The sequence below is a fragment of the Bubalus kerabau genome, chromosome 12, assembly GCF_029407905.1.
Source record: "Bubalus kerabau isolate K-KA32 ecotype Philippines breed swamp buffalo chromosome 12, PCC_UOA_SB_1v2, whole genome shotgun sequence".
Lineage (NCBI taxonomy): Eukaryota > Metazoa > Chordata > Mammalia > Artiodactyla > Bovidae > Bubalus > Bubalus kerabau.
Genome location: NC_073635.1, coordinates 2084518 through 2103241, shown reverse-complemented (window position 1 = coordinate 2103241; position 18724 = coordinate 2084518). Strand labels below are relative to the sequence as shown.

The window sequence follows — 18724 nt, the reverse complement described above, 5'->3', positions numbered from 1 at the left end:
GAGGGCTGGGTTGCCTTAGGCAAAACAAAAACAAAACCAAAAAACAACAACAAAAACAAACAAACAAACAAAAAACTACCAGGTAGAGAGTGCAACCCCAACCATCAGCAGAAAATTGGATTATAGCTTTACTGAGCAAGGCCCTGCCCACCAGAGCAAGACCCAGTTTTTCCTATCACCAGTCCTTCCCATCAGGAAGCTTACACAAGCATCTTAGCTTCCTCCATCAGGGGGCAGACAGAAGAACCAAGCAGAAGCACAGCCCCACAGAGACTAAAACAAAAGCCACATTACAGAAAGTTCAGTTCAGTTCAGTTCAGTTCAGTTGCTCAGTAGTGTCCGACTCCTTGCAACCCCATGAACTGCAGCACGCCAGGCTTCCCTGTCCATCATCAACTCCCGGAGCTTTCCTCAAATCATGTCCATCGAGTTGGTGATGCTATCTGACCATCTCATCCTCTGTTGTCCCCTTCTCTTCTTTCCTTCAATCTTTCCCAGCATCAGAGTCTTTTCCAGTGAGTCAGTTCTTTTCATCAGGTGGCCAAAGTATTGGAGTTTCAGCTTCAGCATCAGTCCTTCCAATTAATATTCAGGACTGATTTCCTTTAGGATTGGCTGGTTTGATCTTCTTGTAGTCCAAGGGAGTCAAGAGTCTCCACCACCACCACACAGTTCAAAAGCATAAATTCTTCAGTGCTCAGCTTTCTTTATAGTCCAACTCTCACATCCATACATGACTACTGGAAAAACCATAGCTTTGACTAGATGGAGCTTTGTAGGCAAAGTAATGTCTCTGCTTTTTAATATGCTGTCTAAGTTGGTCATAGCTTTTTTTCAGAAAGTCAATTAACATGAAAGTTAATCAGCATGAAAAAGCAGAAAATTATATCCCAGATGAAGGGACATGATAAACCCCAGAAAAACAACCAAATGAAGTAAAGATAGGCACCCACCCAGAAAAATAATTCAGAATAATGATAGTGAGGGTAATTCAGGATCTCATGAAAAGAATGGAGGCAAAGATTGAGAAGATGCAAGAACTGTTTACTAATAACCTAGAGGAACTAAAGAACAAACAAACAGAAAAGAATAATACATTAGAAGGAAACCATAGCAGAATAATTGAGGCAGAAGAATGGATAAATGACCTGGAGGACAGAATGTTGGAAATCACTGCCACAGAACAGAATATAGAAAAAAATAAATAAAAAGAAATGAAGAAAGCCTAAGAGACTTCTGGGACAACATTAAATGCACCAACATTTACCTTATAAGGGTCCCAGAAGGAGAAGAGAGAGAAAAAAGACCTCAGAAAATATTTGAAGAGATAATAGCTGAAAAATTCCATAATATGGGAAAGGAAATAGTCAACCAAGTCCAGGAAGCACAGAGAATCCTAGGCAGGAAAAACCCAAGGAAGAACACACCAAGACACATAATAATCAAACTAATAAAAATTAAAGACAGAGATAAAATATTAAAAGCAAAAGGGGAAAAAAGATAACATACAAGGAAACACCTATCAGCTTATTTCTCAACAGAAACTCTAAAACTCTACAACTCTGAGAACTCCCTTCTCAGAAGATAATGGCATGATATATTTAAATTGATGACATTGCAACAAAAAGAATAAAATACTTAGGAATAAATCTACCTAAATAAACAAAAGACCTATATATATAGAAAACTATAAAACACTGATGAAAGAAATAAAAGATGACACAAATAGATGGAGAAGTATACCATGTTCATGGATCAGAAGAATCAATATAGTGAGAATGCATATACTACCCAAAGCAATCTATAGATTCAATGCAATCCCTGTCAAACTACCAACAGTATTTTTCAGAGAAGTAGAACAAATAATTTCACAATTTGTATGGAAATACCAAAAAACCTCGAATAGCTAAGGCAATCTTAAGAAAGAAGAATGGAACTGGAGGAATCAACCTGCCTGACTTCAGGCTATAGTACAAAGCTACAGTCATCAAAACAGTATGGTACTCGCACAAAGACAGAAATATAGATCAATGGAACAAACTAGAAAGCCCAGAGATAAATCCACGGACCAATGGACACCTTATCTTTGACAAAGGAGGCAAGAATATACAACGGAGAAAAGACAATCTCTTTACCAAGTGGTGCTGGGAAAACTGGTCAACCACTTGTAAAAGAATGAAACTAGAACACTTTCTAACACCATACACAAAAATAAACTCAAAATGGATTAAAGACCTCGATATAAGACCAGAAAACATAAAACTCCTGGAGGAAAACATAGGCAAACACTCTCCGACATAAATCACAGCAGAATCCTCTATGACCCACCTCCCAGAGTAATGGAAATAAAAGCAAAAATAAATGAGTCGGACGTAATTAAACTTTTGCACAATGAAGGAAACTATAAGCAAAGTGAAAAGACAGCCTTCAGAATGGGAGAAAATAATAGCAAACGAAGCAACTGACAAAGAATTAATCTCAAAAATATACAAGCAGCTCCAGCAGCTCAATTCCAGAAAAATAAATGACCCAATCAAAAAATGGGCCAAAGAACTAAACAGACATTTCTCAAAGGAGACATACAGATAGCTAACAAACACATGAAAAGATTCTCAACATCACTCATTATCAGAGAAATGCAAATCAAAACCACAGTGAGGTACCATCTCCCTCTGGTCAGAATGGGTGCTATCCAAATGTCTACAAGCAATAAATGCTAGAGAGGGTGTGGAGAAAAGGGAACCCTCTTACACTGTTGGTGGGAATGCAAACTAGTACAGCCACTGTGGAGAACAGTGTGGAGATTCCTTAAAAAGCTGGAAATAGAACTTCCATATGACCCAGCAATTCCACTGCTGGGCATACACACCAAAGAAACCAGAATTGAAAGAGACACGTGTTCTCTTTTGTCTCTTTCATGTGAGAGTAAAGTATTCGTTCTATTATACAGAGCAAAATAAGTCTACCTAGAATACTCTACCCAGCAACTCTCCTTCAGATTTGATAGAGAAATCAAAAGATTTCCAGACAGGCAAAAGTTAAGAGAATTCAACACAACCAAACTCTGCAACAAATTCTAAATGTACTTCTCTAGGCAGGAAACAAGAGAAGGAAAAGCCCTACCTACAGAAAATAAACCCCAAACAACTAAGAAAATGGTTATAGGATCATACATATTGATAATAACTTTAAATGTAGATGAATTAAAAACAAAAAGATAGCCTGACTGAGCAGATGAAAATATGTGCATGTATGCACTTCCACTTACTACATCACTCTGTTTGACCCCCACCAAATTGTATGTAATTATTTTATACTATTAGATTATTGCAGTTGTAATTGTAATTATCTTTTATTTTTGTCTGAATATTGATTGTGAAAACTGATAAACATTTTTTATAATTATAATTATCTTTTTTTTTGTCTGAATATTTATTGTGAAAATTGATAAACATCTTTGTTTTTGTAATTGTAATTATCTTTTATTTTTTGTCTGAATATTGACAATTGTAATTATCTTTTATTTTTTGTCTGAATATTGATTGTGAAAACTGATACATATCTTTTACTATTGTGATTATGTAACTATTACCTGATACCATTGTATCATGATTGGTCAACAGAAAAAGATAATAGAATTCTATATCATCAAAACTACTATTTAATAGAAACACCTATAATGACTTTTTAAAATCTGGAAGCATATCAAAATTATCTTGGAAATTTTTGAAAAATAAAAATGCCTGGATATTGCTGTTTTCCCACCAAATCTCCAGATTTGTTTCTAATGAGCAGCCATGTTTATAAACAGCTGGACTATATGAGGATTTTTTAAATTAATTTATTTATTTTAATTGGAGGCTGATTACTTTACAATATTGTAGTCGTTTTTGCCATACATTGACATGAATCAGCCATGGGTATACATATGTACATGTACATGTACATCCTGAAACCCCTCCCACCTCCCTCTCCCTCCCATCCCTCAGGGTCATCACAGTGCACCAGCTCTGAGCACCCTGTCTCATGCATCGAACCTGGACTAGTGATCTATTTCACATATGATAATATACATGTTTCAATGCTATTCTCTCAAATCACCCCACCCTCGCGTTCTCCCACAGAGTCCAACAGTCTGTTTACATCTGTGTCTCTTTTGCTATCTTGCATATAGGGTCATCATCTCCATCTTTCTAAATTCAATATATATGCGTTAGTATACTGTATTGGTGTTTTTCTTTCTGACTTATTTCACTCTTTATAATAGGCTCCAGTTTCATCCACCTCATTATAACTGAATCAAATGCATTCTTTTTAATGGCTGAATAATATTCCATTGTGTATATGTATCACAGCTTTCTTATCCATTTGTCTGCCAATGGATATCCAGGTTACTTCCATGTCCTGACTATTGTAAACAGTGCTGCGATGAACATTGGGGTACATGTATCTCTTTCAATTCTGGTTTCCTTGGTGTGTATGCCCAGCAGTGGGATTGCTGGGTCATGCAACAGTTCTATTTCCAGTTTTTTAAGGAATCTCCACTCTGTTCTCCATAGTGCCTGTACTAGTTTGCATTCCCACCAACAGTGTAAGAAGGTTCCCTTTTCTCTGCACCCTCTCCAGTGTTTACTGTTTGTAGACTTTTTGATAGCAGCCATTCTGACTTCAGCAACACATATATTAAAATTGGAACGATACAGAGAAGATTAGCATGGCCCCTGTGCAAGGATGACAAGCAAATTCATGAAGCATTCCATATTTTTAAAATGAGCCAAAGAACTAAATAGAGATTTCTCCAAAGAAGACATACTTATGCTAACAAACACATGAAAAGATGCTGTATGAGGATATTTTACTTTTATCTAGCTTGTTTTACTTTTTCTATTTCATATTCAGTGCTCCCATTTCACTTAGTTTATGTTTTCCAGTTTCTCCATTTTCTGATGTTCTTTCTCAAGCCTTTATCAAGTAGAAAAGCTTAGATACACATATGTAAATAATATGTATAATATATATATTTTAGAAAGCTTATGAATTTTTGCCTAACAAAAAGTTTATGACATTTTTGATTCCACTTATTTAACTTAGTATGAATAGAACACTAGATTTCTAATTTAAAAAAAAATAGATATGTGACAAGCAAGAAAGGTTTACTGTATAGCACAGGGAACTATAGTCAATGTCTTATAATAACCTATAATGGAAAATAATTTCAAAAATAATATGTGTATACGTATAACTGAATGAAAAAAAGAATTCTATTTTTTGAAATTTAGTAATGTTTATCTTTTGGCCAGTTTTTCTAAATGTCTATGGAAATCTAATAACAACATCTGAGACACAAAATTTTAAATATATCTGTGTGGCTATAAGATTAATATAAATTAATGTAAATATGAATCTATTATATTTGCATTATTAACAAATCATTCAAGATGCTTCTATTCTTATTTTTTCTGCACTTACTAAAATATTCTCAGAGAAACATTAATAGTTCTCACTATGAATATATATTTTTCTCCATTATATTTCTCCTGATTTTTGATTTATGTATTTTTATTTGTTGTTAGGTGTCTAATGGTTTGTGATGTCTATCTTCTTTGTGAATTATACCTTTTATTATTAAAATATTCATCTTCATTTCATCTAAAAATAAATGAATTAATTAAAAATATAATTGAAATTTTGCACCTGTTAAATAACAAAAGTAAAGGGCCATATTTACTTTTTAATTTTAATCATCTCTAAACATTGCATTTTTAAAATTGAAATATAATTGATGTGCAATAATTTTGTTGCTTTCATGTATGCTATATAGTGATTTCAAATTTATACACATTTTAACATGAACACCACAATAAGTCTTGTTCTGTTCTCATAAAATGTTACTGCAGTAATACTGACACTTTTTTGCTGAATATTACATCCCTGTAGCTAATTTATTTATAACTAGAGGTTTTTATCTCTTAATCCTTTCATAAACTTTTCCCCCAACTCTTCTGTCCTCAAGCAACCACTAATTTTTGCTCAGTTTCTATGAATCTGTTTTCATTTTCTTTTTTAGATTTCACATATAAATAAGATTACGTAATATTTGTCTTTACCTGATTTATTTCATTAGCATTCATTCATCCCTTTAGATTCATCCATGTTGATGCAAATGGCAAGGTTTGTTTTATTTTTCTAACAATAATAATCCATTGTATACACACAAATACATCTCCTTCCCCCACAAACCTTCTTTACCTATTCATCTATCAGTAGATGACATTTGGGTTGCTTTCATATCTTGCCTATTGAAAATAAGCCTGCAATGTTCATAAGGGTACATATATCTGTTCAAATCAGTGTTTTTGTTTTCTACAGGTAAATACCCAGAAGTGAAATTGCTAGGTCATACGGTTTTTGGGCTCCAAAATCACTGCAGATGGTGATTGCAGCCATGAAACTAAAAGACGTGTCCTCCTTCGACGGAAAGTTATGACCAACCTAGACAGCATATTGAAAAGCAGAGATACTACTTTGCCATCAAAAGTTCATCTAGTCAAGGATGTGGTTTTTCCAGTGGTCATGTATGGATGTGAGAGTTGGACTGTGAAGAATGCTGAGCACCGAAGAATTGATGCTTTTGAACTGTGGTGTTGGAGAAGACTCCTTTTTTTTTTTTTTTTTAATTTTATTTTATTTTTAAACTTTACAAAATTGTATTAGTTTTGCCAAATATCAAAATGAATCCGCCACAGGTATACATGTGTTCCCCATTCTGAACCCTCCTCCCTCCTCCCTCCCCATACCATCCCTCTGGGTCATTCCAGTGCACTAGCCCCAGGCATCCAGTATCATGCATCGAACCTGGACTGGCAACTCGTTTCATACATGATATTTTACATGTTTCAATGCCATTCTCCCAAATCTTCCCACCCTCTCCCTCTCCCACAGAGTCCATAAGACTGTTCTATACATCAGTGTCTCTTTTGCTGTCTCGTACACGGGGTTATTGTTACCATCTTTCTAAATTCCATATATATGCGTTAGTATACTGTATTGGTGTTTTTCTTTCTGGCTTACTTCACTTTGTATAATAGGCTCCAGTTTCATCCACCTCATTAGAACTGATTCAAATGTATTCTTTTTAATGGCTGAGTAATACTCCATTGTGTATATGTACCATAGCTTTCTTATCCATTCATCTGCTGATGGACATCTAGGTTGCTTCCATGTCCTGGCTATTATAAACAGTGCTGCGATGAACATTGGGGTACAGAGTCCCTTGGATTGCAAGGAGATGCAACCAGTCCATCCTAAAGGAGACCAGTCCTGGGTGTTCATTGGAAGGACTGATGCTGAGGCTGAAACTCCAGTCCTTTGGCCACCTCATGCGAAGAGTTGACTCATTGGAAAAGACTGTGATGCTGGGAGGAATTTGGGGCAGGAGGAGAAGGGGACGACAGAGGATGAGATGGCTGGATGGCATCACTGACTCAATGGACATGAGTTTGAGTGAACTCCGGGAGTTGGTGATGGACAGGGAGGCCTGGTGTGCTGCGATTCATGGGGTCCCAAAGAGTCAGACACGACTGAGCAACTGAACTGAACTGAACTGAACTGAGGTTGGTCATAATTTTCCTCCCAAGGAGTAAGCATCTTTTAATTTCATGGCTGCAATTACCATCTGGAGTTATTTTGGATCCCAGAAAAATAAAGTCAGCCACTGTTTCGACTGTTTCCCCATCTACTTGCCATGAAGTGATGGGACCGGATGCCATGATCTTTGTTTTTTTTAATGTTGAGTTTCAGGCCAGCTTTTTCACTCTTCTCTTTCACTTTCATCAAGAGGCTTTTTAGTTCCTCTTCACTTTCTGCCATAAGGGTGGTGTCATCTGCATATCTGAGGGTATTGATATTTCTCCTGGCAATCTTGATTCCAGCTTGTGCTTCTTCCAGTCCAGTGTTTCTCATGATGTACTCTGCATATATGTTAAATAGCGGAGTGACAATATACAGCCTTGACGTACTCCTTTTCCTATTTGAAACCAGTCGCTGTTCCATGTCCAGTTCTAACTGTTGCTTCCTGACCTGCATATAGGTTTCTCAAGAGGCAGGTCAGGTGGTCTGGTATTTCCATCTCTTTCAGAATTTTCCACAGTTTATTGTGATCCACACAGTCAAAGGCTTTGATGTAGTCAATAAACCAGAAATAGATGCTTTTCTGGAACTCTCTAGCTTTTTCAATGATCCAGCAGATGTTGGCAATTTGCTCTCTGGTTCCTCTGCCTTTTTTAAAACCAGCTTGAACATCAGGAAGTTCACAGTTCACGTATTGCTGAAGCCTGGCTTGGAGAATTTTGAGCATTACTTTACTAGCATGTGAGATGAGGGCAATTGTGCAGTAGTTTGAGCATTCTTTGGCATTGTCTTTCTTTGGGATTGGGATGAAAACTGACCTTTTCCAGTCCTGTGGCCACTGCTGAGTTTTCCAAATTTTCTGACATATTGAATGAGCACTTTCACAGCATCATCTTTCAGGATTTGAAATAGCTCAACTGGAATTCCATCACCTCCACTAGCTTTGTTCGTAGTGATGCTTCCTAGGACCCACTTGACTTCACATTCCAGGATGTCTGGCTCTAGATGAGTGATCACACCATCGTGATTATCTGGGTCGTGAAGATCTTTTTTGTACAGTTCTTCTGTGTATTCTTGCCACTTCTTCTTAATATCTTCTGCTTCTGTTAGGTCCATACCATTTTTGTCCTTTATTGAGCCCATCTTTGCATGAAATTTTCCCTTGGTATCTCTAAGTTTCTTGAAGAGACCTCTAGTCTTTCCCATTATATTGTTTTCCTCTATTTTTTTGCATTGATCACTGAGGAAGGCTTTGTTATCTCTCCTTGCTATTCTTTGGAACTCTGCATTCAAATGGGTATATCTTTCCTTTTCTCCTTTACTTTTTACTTCCTTTCTTTTCACAGCTATTTGTAAGGCCTCCTCAGACAGCCATTTTACTTTTTTTTAAATTTCTTTTTCTTGGGGATGGTTTTGATTCCTGTCTCCTGTACAATGTCACAAACCTCCATCCATAGTTCATCAGGCACTTTGTCTTTCAGATCTAGTCCCTTAAATCCATTTCTGACTTCCACTGTATAGTCATAAGGGATTTAATTTGGGTTATACCTGAATGCTCTAGTGGTTTTCTCCACTTTCTTCAATTTCAGTTTGAATTTGGCAATAAGGAGTTCATAATCGGAGCCATAGCCAGCTCCCAGTCTTGTTTTTGCTGGCTGTATAGAGCTTCTCCATCTTTGGGTACAAAGAATATAATCAATCTGATTTCGGTGTCGACCATCTGGCGATGTCCACGTGTAGAGTCTTCTCTTGTATTGTTGGAATTGTTGTGTTTATGGTTTTAGGTCTTACTTTTAAGTCCTTAATCCATTTTGGGTTTATTTTTGTATGGTGTGAGAAAGTAGTCCAGTTTGAGTCTTTAGCATATGTAACTGTACAGTTTCCCAACATATTCATTGAAAAGGGTGTCTTTTCCCCATTGTATAGTCTTGCTTTGTTTGTTGTAGATTAGTTGACAATATGGCTGGCACTAGTGGTAAAGAACCTGCTGGCCAATGCAGGAGACATGAGACAGGGATTTGGTCCCTGGGTTGGGAAGATCCCCTGGAAGAGGGCATGAACATCTGCTTCAATATTGTTGCAGGGAGAATTCCATGGACATTGGAGACTGGCAGGCTACAATCCATAGGGTCACAAAGATTCAGAACACAACTGAAGTGACTTAATATGCATGCACAGTATACTCTTAATATTGGGGTATACTCTTAATATGTGCTTAATATTGTGGCTTCCCAGGTGATACCAGTGGTAAAGAACCTGCCTGACAGTGCAGGAGATGTAGGAGACTTGGCTTCAATCCTTGGTTCAGGAAGATCCCCTGGAGAAGGGAATGGCAATCCACTCCAGTATTCTTGCCTGGAGAATCCCGTGGACAGAGGAGCCTGTCAGGCTACAATTCATGGGGTCACAGAGTAGAACATGACTGAAGCAACTTAGCATGCACGTATATATAGACTTTTATGGAAGCAGGGAGCACTTTCTATTCAGTTCCATTGATTGATATATCCATTTTGTGCCAGAATTGTACTGTTTTTATAACTGTAGCTTTTTAGTATAGTTTTAAAGCAAGAGGAATTTTATCTTTAGCTTTTTTCTTCTTTCTTGATTGTTTTGGCTATTCTGAATCTTTTATGTTTCCATTCAAATTTTAGAATTATTAGTTGTAGTTCTGGGAAAACACCATTTGTATTTTGATAAGGATTATACTCAATCTGTAGATTGCCTTGGGTAGTCAAATTATTTTAACAATGTTAACTCCTCAAAACTATGTGATAGTGTGTCTTCTTATTTGTTTGTGACATCTTCAATTTCTTTGGAAGGCAGTTATGCTCACTTATATACCACCAAAGCCTCATGTGTCTTCAGTTCTTCCATTAAGTGTAATATACTTTTCTGAGTACAGGTTCTTTACCTTCTTAGTTAGGTTTATTCCAAGGTATTTTATTTTATTGATGTAAGTGTATACAAAAATTGGCACAATAAAGGACAGAAATGGTATGGACCTAACAGAAGCAGAAGATATTAAGAAGAGGTGGCAAGAATACACAGAAGAGCCATACAAAAAAGATCTTAATGACTCAGACAACCATGATGGTGTGATCACTCACCTAGAGCCAGACATCCTGTAATGTGAAGTCAAGTGGGCCTTCGAAAACATCACTATGAATAAAGCTGGGGAGGTGATAGAATTCCAGTTGAGCTATTTCAAATTCTGAAAGATGATGCTGTTAAAGTGCTGCACTCAATATGCCAGCAAATTTGGAAAACTCAGCAGTGGCCACAGGACTGGAAAAGGTCAGTTTTATTCCAATTCCAAAGAAAGGCAATGCCAAAGAACGTTCAAACTACTGCATAATTGAACTCATCTCACATGCTAGTAAAGTAATGCTCAAAATTCTTCAAGCTAGGTTTCAACAGTACATGAAATGAGAACTTCCAGATGTTCAACTTGATTTAGAAAAGGCAAAGAAACCAGAGAGCAAATTGCCAACATCCATTGGAACATTGATAAAGCAAGAGAATTCCAGGAAAATATCTGCTTCTGCATCATTTACCACTTGAAAGCCTTTGACAGTGTGGATCACAACAAATTATGGAAAATTCTTCAAGAGATGGGAATACCAGACCACCTGATCTTCCTCCTGAGAAATCTGTATGCAGGTCAAGAAGCAACAGTTACAACCAAACATGGAACAATGGACTGGTTCCAAATTGGGAAAGGACTACATCAAGCCTGTATATCGTCACCCTGTTTATTTAACTTATGTGCAGAGTACATCATGTGAAATGTTGGGCTGGATTAAGCACAAACTGGAATCAAGATTGCTGGGAGAATTATCAATAATTTCAGATATGCAGATGACACCACCCTGATGGCAGAAAGAGAAGAAAATCTAAAGAGACCCTTGATGAAAGTGACAGAGGAGAGTGAAAAAGTTTCAGCTGGCCTGAAACTCAACATTAAAAAAACAAAGATCATGGCATCCGGTCCCATCACTTTATGGCAAATAGAAAGGGAGAAAGTGGAAGCAGTGACAGATTTTAATTGATGCTTTTGTGAGCTGAAGAAGACTCTTGAGAGTCCCTTGGAGTGCATGGAGATCAAACCAGTCAATCCTAAAGGAAATCAACCATAAATATTCATTGGAAGGTGTGTTGTTGAAGCTGAAGTTCCAAATTTTGACCACCTAATGTGAAGAGCTCATTGGAAAAGACTAGTGCTGGGAAAGACTGAAGGCAATAGGAGAAGGGGCGGCAGAGGATGAAATTGTTAGATGGCACCACCAACTCAATGAATATAAATTTAGACAAACTCTAGGCGATATGGAGGACAGAGGAGCCTGGTGTGCCACAATCTATGGGGTCACCAAGTGTTGGACATGACATAGTGACTGAGAAACAACCACTTTGGGTGCATATATATTTATAATTGTTTTATCTGGTTTTTCAAATTATCCCTTTATTATTAAGTAATGTCTTTGTCTCTTATAACAGTCTTCATTTTAAAGCCCATTTTGTCTGAAATAAGTATTGCTACTTCAGCTTTCTTTTGACTTTCATTTGTACGGGATACCTTTTTTCATCCTTTCACGTTCAGTCTGTGTGCAAGTGCTTGTTTCTGAAATGAGTTCTTTGTAGGCAGCTTATATATGGGTATTGTTTTTCTATTGTCTATTCAGCCCCTCTGTGCCTTTTGGTTGGAAAGTTTAGAGAACTTCCTTTACCATTTCATTTAAGACGAGTTTAGTGATGCTGAATGGTTTTAACTTGAGCTTATATGTAAAACTCTTATTTCTCCTTCAAATATGTATCATAGCCTTGCTGCATAGAGTATTTTTGGTTGTAGGTCTTTTTCTTTTCTTTACTTTGAATATATTGTGCTATTCCTTTCTGGCCTTTAGAGTTTCTGCTAAAAAGTCAGTTGATGGCCTTATAGGAGTTCTCTTGTATATAACTAGTTGACTTTTCTCTTGTTGATTTTAAGATTTTTACTTTATCTTTAATTTTTGTCTTTTTAATTATATTGTGTCTTGATGTGGACCTTTTTGGATTCATCTTCTTTGTGTCCCTCAGTGCTTTCTGTACATGGATGTTTGTTTTCTCCCTCAGGTTGGATAATTTTTCAGCTATTATTTCTTCAAATAACTTCTCTGCCTCTTTCTTTCTTCACCTTCCAAGATCCATAGAATGGAAATGTTAATATGCTTGATGCTGTCTCAAAGGTCTCTTAAATTATCCTCATTAATTTTTTTTTTTCTTTTCTGTCTCACTTGATGATTTCCATGACTGTGTCTTCCAGTTCTCTGACCCATTCCTTCATATCATTTAATCTACTTTTGATTTCTTCTAGTATATTTTATTTCAGTGGTTGCATTCTTTTGCTTTGTTTGGTTCTTATTTATATTTTTGCATATTTGTTGAAATCCTCACTCTGTTCATCTCAATCTTTGATCTCAAACATATCTTCAATATCTCAATATCCTCCTCAAATGTTTGGTAAGCATATTTGTGATCATTATCTTGTTCTCTTGTAGATTGCTTGTATACACTTTTTTTAGTTCTTTTCTCAGGTTTGGTCTTATGCCTTCATTTGGAACATATTTCTGTCTCTTCATTTTCCCCAATTCTCTCTGTTGCTTTCTCTGTGTTAGGTAGGATGACTGTGATTGCTAATATTGGAGAAGTAGCCTTATATAAAAGATGTCATAGAGGACCTCCAGAAGCATGCTCCCCTTTGTCACCAGAGCTGTATGCTCTAGGGATGCTCCCTATATGGACTATGTGCACTCTTCTTTAGTAGCAGGGCTGACTACTATGCGTGGGACTGGCCTCTGCCCAGTTTCCCATGAGGCTCTTGGTCTGCTAGAGGGCAGGGTAGGTTTCTTGCATGATTGGTTGTGTGTTTCAGGGTAATGCAGGGCTGGTGCTGGCCTTCTGGGAAGCAGGATTGGGTCCTTATGGGCTGTTTCTTTAGCACTTGGGGGTAGGGTACTCAGGAATAGTGCTTGCCTCCTGGTGAGTGTAAGCCCCAGCACTTAATGCTGGAGAAAAAATGCTAGAGAGAAAATTCCAAAATGGTTTCTACCAGCAGTGGTGCTATAGTGGTAGAATAAACTCCCAAAATGGCTGTTCCCAGTGTTTAATCTCCAAGTAGAGTCTTAGTTCCTCCTGTCTCTTTGGGATAGTCTAAGATTGGCAAGTGTTAGTTGTAGAAAATCTTATCTGCTAGTCTTGGATCATTCTCATAGGCAGTTGCCCTGTAAATAGTTATAAACTTGGTTTGTTCACGAGAGGAGGTGAGTTCAGGGTCTTCATATTCCACCATCTTGGCTACCTCTAAAGCACAGCATTAAATGTTCATTTGTGTGCCCTTTTTCTCCCTCCCATTACTGTTCTGTCTCAGACTTCTCAACAGAGTGTCTGGAATTAGCCGAGTTCTCAGGCTATGAAGCAGTTGCTAGATTGAGATGAATGTGATATCAGGTGATTTGTTGTATGTGGCACAAGTGGAAGCTGGAACAGAGACAAAAGGTCAGTAGAAATCAAACTGGGCAGACTTTAGCCATCAAAGCTGGCTGACAGTGAAATTTTAAGTGAAGCCCTATGGATAGTTCTGAAAGAAGCTTAATGTTCCCATAGTTGATTTAAAATTAGTGTGTCTACCTTTTGTTTTGCCTGCCAGGCTTGGATTATCTTGCTCAAGCCAATTCTAAAATAGTACTAATTTGGTCTTAAGAATCTGTGCGTGTTACATATGTTTTAGTGTTCTGATACCAGTGTGACCAGGGTCACAAGATATAGCTGTGTGGGATACACACTGCCCAACTGCAAGGGTGGATGACTGTCGTGACTACGGTGTGATGGTGGCCCTTGGGATTATACTTCTGGCTTCTCAGAGTGTGACTTTTCTACTAAGGATACCCTGCTAGTCATTTCTATGGACTATGGCTATGGCAGTGTTTTCCTTACAGTCCTGTTTCCCTGGCAGGGATTGTAACCAGGCATTGATAATTATGGGATTATGCTGGATATTTATTAAATTTTGTGTTTTGTAGAACACCGCCTTAAAATGTCTGCATTCAATTTTATTGGCATGCCAGCCATTCTGGATTTCTCATGTGGAAGCATGGGGTAAGATGGTAAAACTGAAATAAGTGCTACCCCATGGTGCTGCTTGCTTCTTCTTTTTTTTTTTTTTTCTTTTCATTTTCTAACTTCTTCTCCCTAGAGTAAGTTTAAGAGGAAAAGCTTTTTAAAAGTTCAATCTTTTTAAAAAGAGAACTGAATTATCAGGAATTGATAGATATAAATCTTTTAGAAAATATATCAAACCCCATCTAGCTTTTAATTTCAAAGTATACCTGCTTTTAAGAAACTTTAAAATTGATATAATTATTATGATGTGAACATCTACTAAATCCATAATTTACCATTAAAACAAAGTGTTATGAGTGGTTAACCTTTCAACTGGATTGTTCCATGAATAAAGATTTGAATTAAAACAATATAAAGGCTGTATTCTCCATTCTTTACACTGTGGGATAGCTAAGCGTTTTTATATTAATATTTATCTAAACACTGATGTATGTTAAACTTCTTTCCTATAAAACTGGAAGGCTATGGCACCAACTGTTGCTGTTATCCTGGTATTTCTAGCAGATGTTTTGAATAATTCCCTTTGACACTATAGGGACATGCTGTCTGACAGCTTTATTCAGAATTAATCACATTTCTACAGAAGCACTCACTTTATGTTATATAGACTGAATAACCCCCAAAATACCTTTGGGGACTATGATGAATTATTAATCTCATTTGGTCAGCCTCAGAGGAGCTTGTTTAACTTTCAGTGTGCTATATTGTTATGTAAAGACATAGATATACAAAGAGAAAAAGCATCCTGTAATCATCTCATAGTCTCACTTTCCAGTCCTGCATTCCTCTTTCTATGCCAGCAGTTAACAGGTTGATTAGTTAGTTCTAACCAACAGAGTCAAGTCCTCAAGCCTCAGAGTCTTTTGATGGTCTGGGGAACGTTCTCCCTGGGTATGTTATACTGATCATTTAAAGTCTCCTCTGATTGGGGTGGGATTAGAGAAAGCCTCGGTACTTTGCAATTTTTATTTCTGCCTATGTTCTGCATCCTCCCCCTGCCCCCATGTGTTTAGGTAACTGGATGGTTGCCAGCTTTGAACACACATGGTCTGTGACTGATTGAAGTTCAGACAAGGATTTGTTCTTCCCAGTTTGGGAACATATACTAGATGCACACTATTCAGAGAGAAGGAAAGACATTCTCAGAAGGTAAACACTGAATTTTATGATTCAGCCTGCACTCTACAACTCCTGTTGGCTCTTATCCCCTCTTGTCTCTGTGAGTAGGTCAGTATGGGGCAGAGACTATCTTTGTGGAGTTTTGCATTCAAATAGGCTGTGACCATGCCTCTCCAATTACAAACCCCATGACGTTGGAAACTGTACTTAAGTGAACCTAAATTTCCTAATATATACAACTGGGATTTATTGATGCATATTTAATAGAGTAAAAGTGAGGCTTAATTATGATGATAGTGAGTGAGTGAAAATCACACAGTCCTGTCTGAATCTTTGCAACCCCATGGACTGTAGCCCATCAGGCTCCTTTGTCCATGGGATTCTCCAGGCAAGAATACTGGAGTGGGTTGCCATTTCCTTCTCCAGGGGATCTTCCCAACCCAGGGATCAAACCCAGGTCTCTCGCATTGCGGGCTGATTCTTTACCAGTTAAGCCACAAGGGAAGCCCAAGAATACTGGAGTGGGTAGCCTATCCCTTCTCCAGTGGATCTTCTGACCTGGGAATTGAACTGGGGTCTCCTGCATTGCAGGTGGATTCTTTACCAACTGAGCTATGAGGGAAGCCCAATTATGATGATAAACCCTTATTAAATGGTGGTTCTCATTGTTGTCTTCCAGAGGCTGAACAAATGGGGATTTGTATTAAAATCTGCCTTTGAGCATAGAAATTCCATACCTGGCAAGTATGCTTCCATTATATTTCCTTCTCAAGTTTTCAATTAACCTTGTTGGCTTCCTTTCATTTCCTTCTCTCATTTTCTTTCTTTTGACACTTTACAATTGGCTTTATCCTGAAATCTATTTGTGTCTTGGCTGCTCCCCACACCCTGATGACAGGGTCTGCATTAAGGTGAAGTGAGTGAGGGACCTGCCTTAGGTGCTAAATTTAAGGAGGCAACAAAAAACAGTACTCAAGAGAAATAATTTTAATTAATATATTTAAAAGATTAAAATTATGTAAAAAAGATCCAAATTAAACAAAATATCAAAATTTTGAATAAAGAAAGCAACCAATCCTGCACTTACACTACTCAGCCTCACCTGAATTCTGACCAGAGCAGATAATATTTTCCCCATCTTTTGTAATTCCACCTGTGAAAAGAATTTCATTTATGGGTGATTCACGCCGTTATATGGCAGAAACCAACACAACATTGTAAAGCAATTATTCTCCAATTTAAAAAAAGAAAAGGAATTTCATTGGACCAAATTGGCTTGTACTTACAGTCAAAATGCAAATGATAAACACTGCCATTCTTTTTTCATTGGCCCTGCAACTGCTAGACTGTGACTCCCTCCAGTTTCCTCTCAATGATAAGAAGTATGAACATTCCCGAGACATTGCTGTTAGCTCTCAGGTCACCACCATTGGCAACTCCCTGAAATTCTATTGGAAAATTCACTTGTCCTTTAAATACTACATTTCTCCACTACTGCATTTGTACCCTACTAGAGGCAAAGACGATAGAAGAGATCTGAGCACTGAAGAGAAGCTACGAAAAGCTGACACAACTTTAGAAATGTATCTATACTGGGATATGAGGACACATTCTCTGTTCTTTGTTCTCACATACTTCATTTAACATGATTTTGCTTTGCAGTCATCATAGTGGAAGAGTAACTTACCTATTTCTTTTTCTAACTTGAGTTTCTCCTGACTTCTTCCTTTTTCCAGCTATAGGTGTGTAGTGATATACCCTCCTTCACTCTAGGATGTAGACATAAAACTGTTCTTAAATTTTATTTGTTTAAAGTTTGTCTTGTATCTTTTGACCTTACTGAATTTACTTTATCATTTCCAAGAGGTTTCTGTAGATTCCTTGAGATTTTCTACACAAATAATCATTTTTATTTACTTATTTGGCTGCACCAGGTTTTAATTGCAGCATGCAGAATCTAGTTTCCTTGCCAGGGATCAAACCCAGGTCCCCTGCGTTGGGAGCATGCAGTCTTAGCCACTGGACCACCAGGGATATACCAACACATAAATAATCTTGTAGTCTGCAAATAGGAAGTTTTATTTCTTCCTTTCCAAGCTGTGTACCTTTTGTTTCTTTTACCTACTTTACTGTTTTCTGGTTAGAACTTTTAACATTGTATTTAATAAGAATAGTGAAGAAGGCATTCTTTCTTGATTTGTTCTTGATCTTAGAAGGGAAGCATGTCTTCTTTATCTCTAAGTATGGGATATGTGAAGCAGAAATGACCCTCAAGGGGATCATCACAGTGTTCTTCCTTAGGTCACAAGGGCCCTGGCTGGGCTTCTTTTCTCAAACTTTCAGGATCTTATTACATTTGCCCTATACATAATGTCCAAGATTTAAAGTTTTTCTTATTGAGGGAATAGGTAAAACAATGTCAGCTCCATCTTTATGGAAACAGAAGACTCCCTTTGATTTCTGATGGCTTCTTTATTTTGTATTGATCTAATATATGATCTTATATATGGTCTTTATATATGATCACGTCTAATAGTTCTGAGCTATGATATTTCATACTAATATAATGAAACTACAACTTTTAAATTTGGTGAGAGTTGTTGTTGTGGTTCAGTAACCCTTTCATGTCTGATTCTTTGTGACTGCATGGACTGAAGCATGTCAGGCCTTCCTGTCCCTCACCATCTCTGGAAGTTTGTCCAAGTTCATGTCCATTGCATCACTGATGCCATCCAGTCATCTCATCCTTTTATGCCTTCTTCTCCTTCTGCCCTCAATCTTTCCCAGCATCAGGGACTTTTCCAATGAGTCAGCTGTTTGC

At 37.3% G+C, this 18724-nt stretch overlaps 1 long non-coding RNA gene and 1 other non-coding gene across 2 annotated transcripts in view; both read left to right on the top strand.

Annotated features, from left to right (window-relative positions):
- Positions 1-18724, top strand: part of LOC129624065 (uncharacterized) — a 179784-nt gene that overhangs the window by 94116 nt on the left and 66944 nt on the right. The gene's annotated exons all lie outside the window — the stretch shown is intronic.
- On the top strand, positions 4663-4766 carry LOC129624845 (U6 spliceosomal RNA). Its single transcript, XR_008701181.1, has one exon. It is a non-coding gene; the product is annotated as a U6 spliceosomal RNA (small nuclear RNA).